The 15,943-nt window shown below is 35.7% G+C and overlaps 1 protein-coding gene and 1 long non-coding RNA gene across 4 annotated transcripts in view; one reads left to right on the top strand and one right to left on the bottom strand.

Moving 5' to 3' along the window:
• The window catches only part of BCL2 (BCL2 apoptosis regulator), a 124,342-nt gene that overhangs the window by 2,068 nt on the left and 106,331 nt on the right, over positions 1-15,943 (top strand). The gene's annotated exons all lie outside the window — the stretch shown is intronic.
• LOC112540453 (uncharacterized) overlaps positions 5,100-15,943 on the bottom strand; it is a 32,636-nt gene continuing 21,792 nt past the window's right edge. Inside the window, exon 3 of the long non-coding RNA XR_003084544.2 lies at positions 5,100-5,329. This is a non-coding gene — a long non-coding RNA (uncharacterized LOC112540453). The remainder of the gene's footprint in view (positions 5,330-15,943) is intronic.

Here is a 15,943-nt window from a genome sequence, read left to right as displayed (position 1 = left end):
TTAGCATACTGTTGACCTTCCATTGCTAGCATGATCATTTCAGGACATATAATACTTTTTTTTTTTCACCAGCTTGCTTACTTTGAATGAACATTTGTTGCCCTATCAAGGTCAATGTAGAAAGTAAAGTGTTCCAGCAGTATTGACATGTAATTCCTTTTGGTTTCCTGATGGCTGTGTTGAGCTGTGCTCTCTCTAGTCAGAGTGAGTACTCCCTATCTTGTTTTAATCAACATTTAATCACTGATGTCATTAACTGGTTGTTGTGAAAGTTGCTGATAAATGAGGTCACAAGTAAAGCAGAGGAGAGAAAAGTTAGCAATGCAGCAGCTCATTCACATCATGGGTAGATTTTTTGAAAAAAACTTAGACTGAAAAAAGCAAAAAAACCTGTGGATTGTCAGGCTATAGCATTATAAAACCATGTTCCAGGTTGTGATGTTTTCAGACTTCCACTTGCACAAAGACAAAATTCTGGAAGACATATTTCACAATACTTTAATTATTTATGATTTTTTCTAAGTTTGGAATCCTTATGAACTGTGTGGATAAATGTTGTTCGATGTAAGTGCTACCTTAAGGAATCAAGCTTATATAAAACAATTCTTCCATGTAAAGAAACTTGGTAATATGTCTGGAATGGCAAAGATGAAACAACATTTTAATTTATTTTTAGTATGTTACTATTTGACCAGTATACAGGTGCATTTCCCTTAATTAGTTCTTGGATTGTTCATTGTGATAATTTTAAGGATAGTTGAATTCTACATTGTAGGAGGAGAGCCGTGCTTGTCTACAGTGGCAAAACATCAGGACTCTGGTAGTACTTTTTCCAAGTAACAGTTTTTTTAGTCAGAAAAGGTGCTACCAAACTCCTGATTGAATTCGACATATATTTTAAATGTATGTGCATTCAGGAAGGAATAATTTTATTTAAAATAATGGTACCTTTTCCCACCTGTTACAATATAAGCTAAACATATTTGTACAGATAAATATTGATTTATTAACTATAACATGTCATCATCTTGGTTTATCATATTAAACTGGTAAGTTTTTAGTAGTTAGATTCAGTTCACAAGTGGAAAGTCTACATGATAAAATGAATTATATTTGAAGCATAACAGAAACACAGAAGGAAAAAGGGTGCAACTTTATGTTTAATAGTGGATTTATTTGAATTTTATAATCTACTGTTCATAACACCCATTCCCTCCTCCAAAAATGTAGGGAATCCTAAAAAGAATAGCAATGTTGAGTTAATTATATAACTGAATTATATAACTCTTTTTATGAGAGAAATTGGGATATTTGTCCAAAGAAATTAGAAGACAAGTTATAAACCAGTAGAGAACAAATATGCCCAAGGCATCTTTTATTGAGTCAGTTGGGCCTAAAAAGTGAAGCCTTTTATGTTACTCAAATCAATCATATCTTTATCACATGGTATACATAGAACAGTTGTCCATTTTGCAACTTCTTGGGCTTTTCTTTTGAATCAACATAGCATCTCTCTTTCATATTATGGTTAATAATGTAAGTATTATCTTTGTTTATACAAGGAATATAACATGACAATACTAGCAGCCTGATCCTACATCTAGTGTTGCCTGCATTGTTTAGGAGAAAACAAATGGATACTTACCCTCATGCAGCTTTGCCACCCATAACCAGATGCATGTCATGTGCTTTTAGGTAGAAAATTCTGGTGCAAATATTAGAGATAGTATTTGAACTTCAAGAGCATGTACACTACAGAATCTAAAACAGAATCATACAGTACTTGAAAGAACACAACAGAAGCAAGCTAAGAGTTAAGAAATACCAAACCAAATCAAAACATCCTTACCGCTCAACAAAAAGCAAGGAGAGAAACAAGACAATACTATGTAATCCCTCTTGGAAGATCATTCTTCTGGGGGATGCTACCGCAGAAGAATCTCTGATCCATGTTCCCACCAGTTTAACATCTCATAGTGGTTTGTTAATGAATAACCAATCTATAATTTTTTCTAGCTACTCTTTCAGGATTTCCATACTCTGGACATGAGTTGAAAAAATATAGAGCTGGGTGTCATCCTGTCAGCCCTCCCAGGTAAACCAGACAGGAAATATGACTAGATGAGCTAATTCTACTTTACTATAAGGTTACATTAACAGAATCTTGCAAGACTGAAAGTACAAATCTCCTGCCCTTCCTATTCACTGCCTGAGTAGTTAGGGCGGGTCCTTCCTAAGTTTCCTTCTCTGGCTGTTACTCTGTTGCAGACTCCTTTTTGTTTTATCTGATTGTTCCCTAGAACACCACCTTTTCCCCATCTTCCAAGGTCACCCTCACATTCCATCATATATCCTTATGTGATGAGACCAAACCATCAAAACTACCTCTCTGAATGGTTTCATGTAGATGCTTGAAAGGCATCACAGAACCCAATGGCCAAAAGATGAGTTATAGTGCCCTAGCAGTACCAAAAAGTGGTGAACTCACTGCAAAGCAATTCCCCGAAGTTCTATCTGGCTAACTGCCTTGGAGACCAGATCAGTAGTATTGAACATCATCAAGAGGTCCAGCATAATCAACAATGTGTCATTTTTCCTAATTTTCTTTTTCCTTTCCAAATTAGAAAGAAGTACATAGTTATATAGCTACTACTTCCTTTAGAACTTCCTGAAAAATGCAAGATGAGACTGATTATTATCCAAATAAATTTAACATAGGCTTTAGCAGCAATCTTTTATTTGCTTCCTTTAGTGAAGTTGAGAATGGTCTCCTTCAGGATTCATCCACAATGTCCATTACAGGTACACAGTCAAGTAATCTTTGGCAACTTTATGTATTTGTTTGTTAGATTTATTTTTCACCTTTCCTCTTGAAGTACAAGGTAGAGTACATGGCACTCCCACCTCCAATTTTTTCCCTACATCAGTCTGTGACTAAGTTAGGCTGAGGCTGGCCCAAAGTCATCCAATGAGCATCCATGTCTGGTAGTAGATTTGAACTTGGGCTTCTCTAGTTCTAATCCAGCACTATATCCATTACATTACACTACACATTAACAGGCCAGATGGGGAAACACCAGGCAAGAAATAGTATGTTTCCCCCACTCCTGCCAATTTAACCACCTTTTAAAGCGCACGAAATGCCATATCATTAATTAAAACTGCTCAATCAGGCATCGCCTCAAAATGTATCCTTAGCTTGGAATCTTAAATTTGAGTAGGTATGAACAGTTTAACTTTCAAAGTATAGTGCAAACATTTGACATTGAACTGCTGAAGATTCACCTGCAGTCCATCCAGGGTTCAGAATGCAAGAAATGGTTCACTTGGCTGGATGACATTGTGCTGAAGCAGTAGGTTGAGAGAAAATAAATCTTTTGCTTTCTCTACTACCATGGCATAAGCTTTAACAAGAGCTTATTCGTGTGTGTCAAATATGTCCTTAATCTTTACCAGTGCACTTCTAATTGTATTCCCAACTCTTTCATTTTCTTCACCATCTGTCAGAAAGAAATGATCCTTTGGAGCGACTGTGTTAACTACCTAGACAGTCTACCTAATAATAGTGCAATGATGCCATGTCGCACATGTCATCATTTTGACAGCACTGTTATAGATCCTATGCTAAAATAACATTTTCAGGTTCACACATTTATCTCTTAGTCATCAAATGCATTGCAATCCAGCTGATGGCCATATCTTGAAAGCTAGGTTCAAATATGGGAATATTTTGAATTAACACATATGGTATGTTTCAGAAGTGGCTTCCTCTAAATTAAATTAACAGAATTTCTATACCTGGCATGGCTTAACTTTAACTTTGGAAATACTTTTCTCCTAGAGAACAGTTTTTATTTTTCTTCTACCCCCAAACTAGCTATTATTCACCAGAGGAAATAAAAACACATGACTTGATTTCTGGGTGGCACAAGAGAACACAAATGATTTGCATGCCAATTTAAAATACCACAGTATTACTTTTGCAAGAAGGCATTAATCACAGTAGAAACTGAGAATGAATGGTCTTGTCTTCAAAGCTGCTAATATTCAGTAAAACAAATGTTTTCCAATTGTACCATTTGATTTTAATTTCTAGTGTCTGTGATTTCCCCCTTTTGCCCACTCCCACTCCTAGAGAATTATTTTTTCTACAAGTGATGAAAGCTGATCAGCCATTTATACATTAGAAATTTGAGTTTGGAAGATATGGAATGTGATTAACATTGAGACCAAGTTGTATTTTTCTTGGAAGAATCATTGTTTGACAAGTCAAGTGCAGAGATACTAAATAGATTGCATATTAGAAATGCTCAGTTATAGCCTAGCATATGGCTCTTTTTTGTAGTGTTCAGATGTTCCAAAAAGATTAAACTTTAGATTCTGCATTAGCAGCCCATCAAAGGAAGAAATCTTGTTTTTGCTTCCATTACATAGCCTTTTAAATGTTTCTTAACTGGAGGATGTTTGTCTAATAATACACACTAGATCTTTATTTTGGAACAGTCTTAGAGTGCTCTTCCTGGTTGTGCTGAGTAGAGGGGACTAATTTCTCATTAAACATTTATTGAATAACAGTATTAATTGGTTCTTTTTATGAGTTTACCATATCTCCTATTTTAAACGTCCACATGCATGCCATTATGCGTGGAGCCAAAATGCATCACTTATACACAAGAGGGAGGTATTGGCAGAGTTCAGGGAATTTGAAGGCTTATAGAATTAAAGAAAACTTTAGGAAAAAAAAGCCTTCTGCATAATTAATAACAGGGAAAGAAAACCAAAAAAGTATGTGAACATGTGCTTATTTGCCATGGAATCCTGATGGTTGAAAGAAAAAAAGAGAAAATCAGAGGGGATAGGGAATAGAAATAGGGGAGAAGCCAGAATCTCAACCAGGAAGCATTTCACACTTCAACAGTTTCTTGCCTTTGTATATACTAATACTGATTTCAGTTCTCTGAGAGCTGTTCCTCATGTAACTAGAAGTATATAACCTATGCCCAAGAGGGAAATATCAGCAAACTTTGGGGAATCCTGAATCTTGCTGAAGTACAAAATGTACAAAGAAGAGAAAATTTTAAAAGGAGTATATGCCCAAACAAACTTCAGGAAGAAAACTCCACAACATGCTCATTATTCGGGTGGGACAAGGAAAATGGAGAGGGCAGGAGAAATAAAGAAATGGAGCAGTGGAAGCACTGCACTCTACAGTTTTTGTTGTAGGCCCTGGTATGCTTAGGAAATTTCAGTGAAAGCTTTATTAAAAACATTCTGTGATGTTGAACAAAGGTGGTAAATTCCCGGGGTCTTCTAACAACTGCTTGAAGTCCTAAAAAGAGAACAAGTAATAATAAATAATCTTAGCAATGGAAGTTCCAGTCCCAATTGTGGTTGTAAGTTGAGGACTACCTGTATATGACTTTTATCACGATGTCATTTCAAGCATCTTTTTCATAGTTTGTTAGTATAATTCCACATATCTATCTGGTAATTGGTAACATAATACTTTTTACTTTATTGCAGGGAATTTCTGCATCATTTTTCCTTATGTCCAATTTATATTCATTCTGCTGAAAGATTAAGATGTCTTCTAATACTTTTTCATACAAGACTTATGCTTCCTCTCCCTGTAGTTGGTCTAGTTTATTTCCATTCATGTCCTTTTTCCTCTAAGTTCCATTCTTGACTTCACCACATTCTGTCCCAGTTCTCTCATTATAAGCAACATATCAGTCATGCTTTTAGACTTAAGACTTTGCCATAAATACACATATGCATTACATGAAGAAATTGGGTTTGCATAGTGAATTTGAATTGAATAGACATCAAAACGCTTTTCCAGTATGTCATATGATAACATAAATGCACATCTTCAGCAAAGAAGAACCCATGCATTGATGTGCAAAATTACAGGCTGAATCGATAGTGTTTTCCAGCAATTAAACTTCAAGGGCCATATATTCCAGTTTAGTAGAAATTGTGCCATCTCTTTGGTGGTAGTTTAGCCCATAAAAAGTGGACAGAATATTTGAATAAAATTCTGTCCACTTTTGTACTGTTAAAATTAATTATTGTACAGTTATAATTAACTCTTTTACAGTTATAAAACAGTTGACTATAGTACTGTGTGAAGTCTTAAGATAGAAAGCCATTCACAACAAAATAAAATGTATAAGAAAATGAAGAGAGCAAATGTGTCCTATGTTCTAATAATTCATTTCTAATGGCTAATACTGATGAATGTGTTCATGCAGGAGCGGTGTTTATTACATGATCTTGTATCACCCAAGATCTCTGGGTTTTTGATTTCCTACAGCAGTCTTTCCCAACCTGCTGGTCTTCAGATGCTTTGGCATATGTCCTTTAAAGAACCAGGGTTTTGTTTTGTTTTTTGATTTGTTTTTGCCAATAACAAGCTTCTGTTACATAAATATCCAGAAAATTGCACCTAACGTGAAACTGCAGATGTTTGGCAACCTCCCTTCCATTGGTGTTCTACATCCACAGCATGTAGAGTGTCTTGATGTGATGGTGAAGAAGAGGAAAGATTCTAGAAATCTACACAAGAGCGAAAGATACAATAAGCAGGTTCCCCTTTCTGCCGTAGGACTCTGAAAAATCTATGAAAATTTTAATCTCTATTTCATTGAATATATGAGAAGATCTTCAATGTCCTGTTGCATGGGACAAGAAGAATATAAATGTTTTGTTCTTTATATGCTAATTTTGGTGCACTGAATTTTAATATCACACACTGATCTCTTTAATCCATCCAGTTAATCCTTCTGCATGTTTTACTTACTTACAAATCTGCCTTATGCTAATTCAGGCTGTTGGTTTATCTAGCCCAGCACTGTCAACACTGGCTGGCAGTGATTTAGGACAGGAATTTTAGCAGCCCTACCTGAGAATATCAGAGAGAATTATGCTTTAACAATTGTGCAGTTTTATAATCACAAGACATTGTGATTTGTGTGTGTTTGTAAAAGAGGGTGGGAGTACAAAACTCTGTTGAAAAAGTGCTTTTAGAGTCATATGCTTAGCCTGCTGACTTTATGTTTGGCTTGTTTTTACATGCTTTTATTCTGCTATTGCTAAACTGCAGTTCTCTTTTGTTCCAGTTGACTGACTGCCTAATGTGCTCTCCAACTCTCTGTTGTGCTTTCTAGTCATGACGCAGTTCCAGTCTCCTAAATGTCAGTGGTCACAAAGTACCATAAGAAATTGCAGCTGCACCATCCATTTTTTCCCTCTCTTTTTCCCCATGTTGGATTGTAGCTTGATAATCACACACACATAACAGGCACATAGTGCATTGGCCCACTGAGTTTCAACATTTTTATCTTAGTCTCTCTATGGACCTGAAGTTCAGCCATCCTACGATTCAGCTGAATGCATTTTAATCATGACAGAAAATAGAGGTGTCTTTGTTGTTCCAGAGATGAAGTGTGTGGAGTTTAAAGTCTTACTGAGATTCTGTAATTGCACCTTTCTCATTCAGCTGGTGATTCTCAGTTTATTGAATATGATGGGAACTTTTCAGCTTTCAGTGGGCTTTGGATGAAATCTGTGGAATGTTAAATTTGTAAGCCATAATTTCAACCCACACAAGAATGGAGTAAATAAAGGATAACTTTACAACCAGAACAGTGATGCTATAATACTAGCTCATAGAAGAGGAGAATCAAATTTAAAATTTATTTTGGGAGGCATAAAGAAAGACATAGATGGGAGCTTGTGCTGCAAGTGGTTGGAAAGCACATTATTAATAGTGGGTTCATATTGCCTTATTTGACCACACAATGAATATTTCTTATTGGAGAAAGAGATAGGGCACAGTCACTCTCAGCTTCTTGTAAGCTATTATTCAAGAAACACTTGTACTCAGATAAATAATTCAATCATACCAAAGGGCAGAGGGGCTTGGTTATTATGTATGGAGCCTTGAGCAGCCATAAGATATTTGCACTTCATTTCCTGGCCAAAAATGTAATTCCTAAATGACCAATCAGTTATTCAACTTGAGTGATAAACTCCTTCTTTTGATGTTTGTGGTCTATTATACATCTCTTTCCTTTCTCACACAAACTGGAAAATAGAGTTTATGCATCATTTATAATCTTCATGCAGCAAATGCTGGTTCTGTGGGACTGTGACCAAACAGCAATAAATACCTTAACTATGAGAAGGGAGTTGAGCTTTTTGGCAACACAGATACTATTTTTCAGAGCCATTTTGGCACAGTGTTTTTCATTCTGTGTCTAACGATATGATGGACTGAGGTGTGCAGCATTATAAATCTTCTCTTCAGAAGCTGAATATCATCTATGAATACTTGGCAAGTGCAAATGTTGATGATGAGTTAAGTTAGGGATTTTACTGTGCTCTGACTTTTTGACTTCATTAATAATCTAAAAAAAATGGCTTTTGAAAATGGCACTGCTTGATAATTTTTCTAAAGGTCTCCAAAATTCATTCTTCCTTCCAAATGCGTTAACAGCATTGTTGAACAGCATTGTTGAACTAATACTGCCATTAGCATTATGGATCCATTCTATTTTTAGTTTACTTATATTCATTTGGAGGCATGCTCGATAAATCATTTTCTAGGAACATAGAAAGATGCTTCCTTAGACTATGTCAGACTATTGCTTCATTTAGCCCAGTTCTATTCACATTGACTATCAATAGCTCCTCAAGATTTCACATATTTTTTCCAGTCCAGCTGGAAATGACAGATATTTAACTTGGGACATTGTAAATACAAACCATGTACTCTTAACACTGTACTAAGGATTTCTTGACTCTCTTGACTTGTATAATACTTCCACAACAAGTAACAAGCTAAAATTAAACACATGTACAAGGACAAATCTATGCTTAGTGGTAATATTTCCCATTTAAACTTGTTAAGTCATTCAGCCATTAAGGCTGGTGGGACAAATTAAATAATTCAGCCAACTTAATTTTTTCAAACAAATTCATTCTCCAACACACACACACCCAAATTATTGGAAAGTTTTGAGGATAGGCATAGGCGATAATATGTATATAGTATCATACAGGCAGGACACCCAAATGTGGAACAATGCCAGGTGATGTGTTATTTTGGAAACATCTGTTTTAACTGTTACATGCTATTGTTCATTTGGGAGTGCTGCTATATTAGTTAAACATTGAAGCTCACTACCACTAGATTACTGGGTTCAGAGGTACAGTTGTACAAATTACACTGGCTTCAGTTCAGTCCAATTCAATTAAATCATCTTACATTTAAAAGACTGTGGGAATGTCAGTGCTACAATACTAAAAAAATTCAAACCAATTTCACTATTTTAACTCCCTGAGAAGCAAAAACATAAGTTAAATGAAAAACAAGTAATTGATTCTCTGCATATTCCAAAAGCTACCTAGTGTATAAACCAATTTCTGTATGCAAAGACAGTAGTTCAAATTCAAATCATACTATTTGACTGATACCTGTGAAACAATAAATATTTTATACATGGAATCATAATAATATTCTTCTACCCTTTCACTTAATTTGAAATGAATTTGAAAAGATATTTTAATGGTAGTGAGAACTACAGAAAAATCTTGACTAAAGATGGCTTGATAGAACATCTCTCCTAGACTTGGTGGGAACTGGTATCATTGCCTCATTTAAATCATAAACTTAGACTACAATATTTGGTTTATTCCCAGGTGAAAGGCAGCAGAATAACAAAGTATTTTCAGATTTAACAGTCATAGAATCATGGAATTGGAAGGGACCTTGGAGGCCTTTGAGTCCAACCCTCTGCCCAGTGCAGGAATCCTCATATCATTCTGGACAAATGGCTGTCCAGACTTTTCTTGAAACCTCCAGTGATGGAGCACCCACAATTTCAGGAAGCAGGCTGTTCCATTGCTAAACAGCTCTCACAGTTAGGAAATTCCTCCTTAGTTCAAGTTTGGCTCACTCACTGTAAAGCTTCTACCCATTGGTTCTTGTCTCACCCTTAGGCGCTAGGGAGAATAAATCTATTCCTTCTTCCCTGTGACATCCCTTCATGTATCAGAAGACTGCTATCATGTCTTCCCTTAGCCTTCTCTTTTAAGCTAAACACACCAAGTTCCTTTAACTGCTCTTTGTAGGGTGTAGCCTCCAAGCTCCTTATCATCTTTGTTGCGCTTGTCTGCACTCTTTTCAGTTCCTCAGCATCCTTTTTGTATTGTGATACAAAGAAGAGTGATAGGCAAGTGAAACAAAATGATTAAACAAAGTAAAATGTAATCTTGATTTACCAGACCTCAGTGCAATGAACTTCTCATTGAATGAAGTAGTTTTCTGCTCACATCATAATGCAAAAGATGCAAATTGATGCAAATGATGTTATTTGCATCATTTGCATAATGGCATCATAAACCTAGCTTCATAAATAATGGATACTTCTCTCCCAGTTAGTCCATTAAAATGAGTGTTCACTGTAATGTGTACTCCTGAGAAGCAGATAAGACATAGGTAGGTGTGTTCATCATTATATGATATGTTCCAATCAGAATTGTCTTCCCCAAGGCTACTGAAAGCTATATGCACTTCTGGTTTAGATATTATCTCTCGATTCTTTCGGGTAAAGACATGGCCTACCCCCACCCACCCTTTACAGTAGCTGTCAAGTTTAGCCAACAAATAGATAAAATGGAAAAAAAAAGAATGTCATATTGCTACAGCAACTTCATATATAAACACCTTTCTGTTGCTTTCTTTATATGTTCTTACAGCCATCCTATTACTGAAGCACTGTGTTCTCCTATTGTGTTAAATTATTGTTATATTTTCTGCTTTACAATCAGATATTTGAACTGTTCTTGCTACTAGATGCAGGAAAAGAATTGCTTCCTGGTGACAGGAAGGTCTGGGAGGAACCTAATGAATCAGAAAGGGCATAAGATTTTCTGCAACACCTGGATCTGGCCTCTTATGGGATGGTAATGAAATAGATTATCCTATAGTATAGGGTGTACAATTTCTGTTGGTTTGAGGATCACAGCAGGCTTTGTGTGGCATGTACAGTACATTCCAAACCAGATGGGGCTAAGGCTAGTTTGGAAAGATTAGTATATTAATTTTAAGTTACCTGTTTCACCCTGTAAACTTTTCAGCTCCAAAAGATGCAAAAAAAGTGGGGGGCAAAGCTATGATACCCCCTGCCACATTTTTTGCATTTCTATTTTTGCATTTCTGAAATAGACAACCTTTCCTTCTTCTGGTTTTGATACATAGATATTAGGAACTTCTGGAAAGGTACATAATCAGTGTTTTACATTTCCTTTTGTTGTCAACACAAATTTACCATGGTCTTTGACAGGGGTGAATTGAGACTTCTCAAATCTGATTTGGCATTCAGTTCAAAGATCTTGCTCCAAAAACGGCTCAATCTACTTTGAGTTACTTGGGAGTAGTCCAGTTCAACTCATTGTCTGGATCTGGAGTGAAATTAGGAAAAATTGAACTCTTCTCCCATAATTTAGCATGGGAAAACACAAATAGCTATAACATTGTTGCTTTTCAACAGAAATAGGATTATATATACAGTATATGGAAAAGCTAAACTTTTATAAGAGGATGAAGTGTGCTGAATCGTTGGATTGGGTTTTGAGCCATGCTCCTTTAAATCAGATTTAAAGGGAAAAAAATGTAAAGTCTCCTATGAGTTGATCTCACTCTTAGTGATTTAATGGACACATCCATATAAAAAAAATCTTGACAGAAGTATTCACTATTGTCTTCTACATTGCTGCCCTTTACAGAATCCCAGAGTTCTTGTGACTGGAACTTTATGGAAGTCTAAAATTGGAACTGAAAAGGCTCAAAGCCATTTTTCCCAGCATGGAGAGATAAAAATCTGTTTTGAATTACCCTACACTGCCTCAGTATCCAGATCCAACGTGATCCATAGTTTTTGGATCAGTTGTTCTGGCAATAATAAATACTATCCATTAAAAGGAAAATAATCACTGAAAACCTTTCATATCTTACTGTTTGCAGTCTTGCTATTTAAAAGGTAGATGGGTTAAAAGAAACCCAGAGAATCAGATGGAATGAATTCAGCACAAAAACATTTCTGAGCTTCTGAAATACAAAGCAAACCCCAGTGCTGTCGAACATCATTGATGGGGAAGGCAACCTTATGGTGTATAAAATCTGTTAGGTTTTGCCACCCATTAGTTTAGGAGGGAAATCTAGGGATGGTAATGACTTGAAACAAAAGCAGTAAAGGCAGATTAGGGTTAGCAGTGGGGACAGCATATTTCATACTGGTATAGTTTTCTGCTGACTCAACAATGGAGTAGAAAACATTTCGGCTCAACAGTGGGGAAAGGCACTTTGATTTTCAGCAAGATATTTTTGTAGGCCTGGATTTGCATAAGTAGTCAATTCATGTAGTTCAACCATCTCTGACAACAATATTTGTCAATAAATACTGTTTATTGACATTGACAAAAATAAATGTTTTTGTTTAATATAGAATCAGTTATGCAGCAGAAGACCCAATAGTTTGGAAGACTTCCAAGGAATTAGATAAAAAGAAACTCTTTCTCTGTTTGTGGAGTTTGAAATACATTGAAAAGCTCAGTTCTATTGTTCATACAATTAATTATAAGCAACTTATTGGTGCTTTTTTTTAGAGCTAGAGATTGAATAAATAAATCATCCTTAAAGATCTGTAAGATGAATTGTGGGATCCAAAAATAAATAAGGATTACAATGGTTGGTTTTATTCTTCTGACTGAATAACCAGCATAAATAGCACACAAGTCTTTTTTTTTTTTTTTTTTAAATAAGGTGTCTGTTTTGGAATGGGGAGAAATACATTCAACTAGTTGGGAGAGATTTTTTGTTTTACCTGTTAACAAGGCTGTTTTTCTTGAGCAGTTATTAATCTTATTTTAGATCCACCCTTCATGTTCTTTCCACTGTACAGAGAGTCCCAATGGGTTGTTGTTCACAATATTCTGGTGTCTATTTTTATACTTTGTACTCTTCATAAACAAAGGCACCATTTGTCATCTCTATCTAGCCAGCAGAATTATTTCCATTTTGCCTAGTTTAATTTACAAACACTGGAAGATCAGTACAATATTTTCATAAATCCATTTGCAACAGGATGCCTGCTATGCTAAAATGCAGACTGAAAATGAGCTTTGCCAAGAAATTAAATTGTGAAGGGAAACCTAGTCAGGTTTTCAACAACCAATACAATTTTGGAATAATTGCTAATAAACTATTAATGAGGTTTGTGAATCTTCATTATATGATTGCTTATCAACCAGTCATATGAAAAAGCATGATGCTCTAACTTAATCAGGTGATATAGTGAACACAGAGGATGACCTTGAAGAACAGAGGGAAGAACCACTGATAAACAAGGCCTGAGCCCAGGCCAAGAAAGTGGCTTACAAAAATCCCTCAGACAGGCCCCTTCTTAATTCACATGAAGATAAAAGAGTGAGAAAGGAAAGTACAAAATCCTGTAACTATAGCTGTTCTAATAAAAGTAGATTTAGGTCTGCACTGTTTCTTAGTCTGGTTTACCTTATAGGGCTGACATGCACAGTGGGTATTACTAGCCTCTTTGGGCTAGCAGAAGCCAACCAAAGGCTCTACTGTGAGATTTTCTGGGTTTGGTGATACTACATGGCTTTGGATCCAGTATATCCAATAGCCTATGATTCTCTGCAACCATTAGCTGTGCCAGCCTGAAGCAAATCCATAGCTTACAGGAGGGAGTGTCTGGAAAGAAAAATAAAACAAAACTATACTGCCAGAGAAAAACAAAACCTTACGTTCTCCCTTGGTAACAGGATTCTGGGTATAGCTGCACATGTACAAATAGCACATCTCTGATCACAATTAGGATTGTTTGGCTGATAAACCTATGTTAGGTCAAATTGCTCATTCTTGGTTTAGCAAAATTATATGACTGTTTTTTCCTGTGTTGGCAACATCTCAGTAGCTATTAACAGAGATAAGTCAGAGGTAGGCAATCTGGTGCCCTCCAGATGTTTTGGACTAAAATTTCTTCTTACTAGTTATGCGGCAGAGACTGGTGGGAGCTGTAAGGGTTTAAGAGTATAAGAAATACTCTTAAAATAAGGACTGTGATTTGGTTCACAGTTAAATCAATTAACTGTGCATCAATTATTTCTTTAAATTTTAATTAGCTTTTTTTAGCAAAATAAATAGATATTAAAACACAGAAATTAAAAGAAAAAGAGGGCTGAATTAACAGACAAAAACAATTGAAGGGAAAAAACACACACACATAGCGTTCTGTGAAAAAGTATGTCTTCCTTTGTAGATGTTCTGAATCTTTGCTTATCTTTGCTTCTCAATTATTATCAGAGCTACAAATATGTCCTACTGATACTATATAAAGGGAGTCTGGGTGGATAAAAAACATCCAAATTTGGCACATGAATAAACAAAACTCATCCAATGTGCTATGTGCCAGTGTGAAAAAGTAATCACTTCCTTAAGTTTAGTAACTGATTTTACCACATTTAGCTATAATATCTGCAACCAAAGACCTCCTCTAATTAGTGAACATTTTTTGGCTCATTCCTGGATGGCAAGCTTACGTATGTATGTATGTATGTATGTATGTATGTATGTATGTATGTATGAGGCTTATGGGCTGCTTCAGTCATAACCCACTCTATATGGTGACCATAAAAAGAAATACAAGCATTTTAAACATTCATTTCAGTATTTTTGTCCAGAATGACATGTATGAAAGTTATAGTTAATTATTGATTAAATTCATGTGAAATAAACCAGTGTTCCTGATTTGTTACAGTAGGAGTTATTCCAGAAGATGTTTGTGAAAGAAGGAAAAAATGTGTTAGGTGCTATTTACCTTTTTTATTATTTTAATTTGCTTTTTAATAAATCCCGTATCTTTGATTAATTAGAATTTTAATCAATTAATCAAATGATAAAAAATTGCAGTTTATCAATTAATCAAATGATTAAAAAATGGCAGTTTATCAAGTGATTAAACAACTATTTTTTCTTTCCTAATTTAATCTTGAATGCATCTAATAAAATGTTGCACCTTCCTTTTGAGATCTGAAATAAAACCTGTACTACATTTTTCAGAGTTTAGATTCAATGTGTCCCTGTATAGTACATGAATTAGAACTATGCATACTTCAAAAATGATGCAGAAAAATTGTTTTGGACCTCACACAAGCATGAGCACAGCACCTCTCTATTATTCATTAAAGCGGTCAATCCAGATCAGTCTGAAAAAAGTGCAGCTGCTTTAAGAGTAATATTAACTTCCATTCCATTGAAACAGAAGAGGAAAATGCCAAGATTCTCTTTGTTCCAGCCCCCCCACTTGCCCACTCGTCAGAGACTCAGAAGGTGAACTAATGCAACTGGGAAAGCTAGGTCTACATATACCAGGTCTACATGTGCATCATGGAGGACCTGACACATTGCATGTGAATGTTCTTAAGAAGTTTCCCTTCTGAAGCATCAAATAAGTGTCACACTTGTGGGAAGAGGGGCATTTTGCAAGCAAATGCCCTTCCAATGTGGCCTGTTCAAAAATGAATCTGTCCTAGACACCAGTGGCTCAGAGTCTGAGGCACCCACAGCCCAAAAACATGAGATATACATTGACATTTAGTCATCCCTGTTACCTTACAAACCTAAATGGGCTCAGAAATATAATGGTATGTCACAGTAGATTCTGGCACCATGGGTAACTTTGATGAATCCTTTATCACATGTAAATATGCTCTGCTCGCATAGCCTATTCAGTCCTCTGTTAAACTTAAATTATGTCCAGGTGTTATACTCAGAACCTCTCACAGAATTCAACAAATCTCTCCTACTCACCATCAGCAATCATCAGGAGTCTGTGAAATATTTTAGCCTCCTCACTAC

Source organism: Python bivittatus, unplaced genomic scaffold (assembly GCF_059951505.1).
Source record: "Python bivittatus isolate LINGU-HERP-01145 unplaced genomic scaffold, Pbiv_v1 ctg000840_np1212, whole genome shotgun sequence".
NCBI lineage: Eukaryota > Metazoa > Chordata > Lepidosauria > Squamata > Pythonidae > Python > Python bivittatus.
Note: the sequence above shows the minus strand (reverse complement) of the source record. Positions and strands in the feature narration are given on the sequence as shown.